We start from the raw sequence: 3,033 nt of genomic DNA, 5'->3' as shown, positions 1-3,033 counted from the left end.
ATATTGAACTCAAAGATAACCTTCTTGATAATATACATACCAAAGCTCTTGATTTCAGATGGTGAAGTTAAGGTCAAAAGAGGTAAATGGAATTGCCTATGCACAGAAAGTCACCGGACATCTGTTAAGTTTGTCACACTGATGGCTTCTGTATTGCTGTGATGCTGGAAGCTATACCACCAGTATTTTAAATTCCAGTAGGGTCTTCCATGGTAGACAGGTTTGAGTGGAGCTTTCAGACTAAGAGGGACTAGGAAGAAGGAGAGCTGGACCAGTTCTCAATACTTAACCACTGACAATCTTAGGAATAGCAGTGACCATTGGCAGGTAAAGTGCTGGCAGATAAGCCCCTGAGGTTGAAAGGCAATGAAAGTACGACTGGGGAAAAGCTGCCTCCTCAAACTAGAGTCGACCACAGTGATGGGAATGAACAGGGCTCTCAGGACTTTCATTTGCTGATGGGGCATGACTCAAAACAAGGTGAAAGATGCCAGCAATCATTAATCATCTGAATATGTAATATACCATCTATGGATCTATGAAAATTGGAATTCCTTAAAAATGAAATGGCACCCAAAACAGATTGCTTTCCTGAGCATCAGTGAGTTGAAATTAACTGGTATAGGCCATTTTGAATCTGAAAATCATATGGTTTACCATATCAGGAATGTCACACTGAAGAGGAAATGTGTTGCATTCATGTCAAAAAGAACATTTCAGGATCTGTTTTGAAGTGCATGATATCTGTGCTAGGATAATATCCACACACCTAGAAGGAAGACAAGTTAATACCACTATTATTCAAATGTATCCACCAACCACTAAAGGCAATGAGGATGAAACTGAAGAATTCTACCAACTTCTTCAGTCTGAAATTGATCAAACATGCATTCAAGATGAACTGATAATTACTGGTTATTGGCATGTAAAACTTGGAAACAAAAAGGAAGGATCAGTAATTAGAAAATATTAATTTGGGGATAGAAATTATGCAGGAGATCACATGACAGAATTTTACAAGACGATTGACTTATTCATTGCAAATATTGTTGAAAAAAATTTTCAACAGCATGGACCTCATCGGATGGAATACACAGTAGTCAAATTGACTACCTCAGTGGGAAGAGATGTTGAAGAAGCTAAATATCATCAGCCAAAACAAAGCCAAGGATACGCTTTGGAACAGATTATCAATTACCCATATGCAAGTTTAGGCTGAAGCTGAAGAAGTTAACACAAGTCCATGAGAGCCAAAATGTAATCTTGAGTATATCCTGTCTGGATTTAGAGACCATCTCAAGAAGTTATTTGATGCATTACACGCTAATAACCAGAGAAGTTATGTAATGTCATCAAGAATATCATGCATGAAGAAAGCAAAAGGTCCTTAAAAAGACAGGAAAGAAAGCAAAGATAAAAGTGGATGCCAGAAGAGACTCTGAAACAAGCTCTTGAAGGTAGAAAAGCTAAAGCCACTGGAAAAAATGAGGATGTTGGATGGGATTAGACAGTTGTAAACCACAGGCTAATTTTGAGAAGCAGATCATTAAAACTTTTTTTTTCCTAATAAAGACCCACATTTAACATTAGCAGGCTCTTTAAAATGTGATTGTCCTTAAACTTAAGAATATTAATTGCCCTGAAATTAAGATCTCAATTACAGAGAACAGTCAAGAAGAGATTTCATAAATAGCCAACCAAATATAATTGTTGCATTTGCACGCTAAATTGAATTTCAGACTAAGTATGCACATACTGGTAATTCAGCATGTGCTAAAGGGTAAAGGCCTTAGCTTTAGTGTCAGAAAAACCAGAGTTTCATCTTGGCTTCAACATTTATAATTTGTATAAACCTCAGCAAATTATATGACTTCTTTAATCTACGACTCTAATCTCTAAAATAATAAGATTAACTTTAGAAATGTTAGTACTTCAATAAAAAACAAGTAGGGTTTATTAGCTCATGGTAATGAGGTTATATCGTGAAGGTCACTGCTCTGTACACTTTTTGCATGTACAGAATATCAACAGAAATTTGGAATGTCAAAATCAGGTGGTTAGATATGGCAAAATTTTTAGGGGGAATTGTGTGAAAATTTAAACAAGGTAAAATATATACTGTAACCACACAGACTGATTTATGGCATCTTATATACTTCAAGGTTGGCGGTTCAAGCTCACCAGCTGCTCCTTGGAAACCCTATACAGGGTCGCTATGGGTCGGAATTGACTCGACGGCACTTGACAATGTACTGGTTTATGGCATTTGGCAGGAAATCATAAGGGTCAGCAAACTACAACCCACAAACATGCTGCCTGTTTTTGAAAGCAGAGTTCTATTGGGACGTGGCTATATGCATTTATATATATCGCCTATGGATGCTTTTGTCAGAAAACATCTGGGTTGAATAGTTGCAACAGAAATTGTACAGTCCACAAAGTCTAAAATATGTGGCTAGCTAGACTGTGGTGCTGTGGGTTAATGTGCCAGACTGTTACGCTGTTTGAACAGCAAGGTCGGTGGTTCAAGCTCACCAGCTGCTCCTTGGAAACCCTATACAGGGTCGCTATGGGTTGGAAGTGACTCGATGGCACTTAACAACAACAACACGTTAATGGAAAAAGTTTGTTGATTCCTTGTATATAATGATACTGATGATATAGGTTCATTTTCTTTTTTAAGGGGAAAGCAGCAAGGCATCAAGAAAGCCTGATTCACTGCAGTGCCTTGCTCAGTATTCTGCACATATTAAGCAACTTATCCATTTTCTATAATTGTACTGATATAGCATTTAAAATGAAGCCCTTGGAGTATGTCAAATGGTTGATTTAAGATTTGTGACTAGGCTCTATTCTTGCTTCTGCTGTGAGAAAGTAACCCTTAGCCCATTTTGTTGTTGTTATTAAGTACTGTGGAGTCGGTTCCGACTCATAGTGACCCTGCACAGGGTTTCCGAAGCTGTAAATCTTTACGGGAGCAGAATGCTCATCTTTCTCCCACGGAACCGCTGGTAGTTTCGAACTACTGACCTT

The sequence above is a fragment of the Chrysochloris asiatica genome, unplaced genomic scaffold (genome assembly GCF_000296735.1).
Source record: "Chrysochloris asiatica unplaced genomic scaffold, ChrAsi1.0 scaffold00080, whole genome shotgun sequence".
In the NCBI taxonomy this organism is placed as follows: domain Eukaryota; kingdom Metazoa; phylum Chordata; class Mammalia; order Afrosoricida; family Chrysochloridae; genus Chrysochloris; species Chrysochloris asiatica.
The sequence above is the reverse complement of the archived record's forward strand: the minus strand, read 5'-3'. Positions refer to the sequence as shown.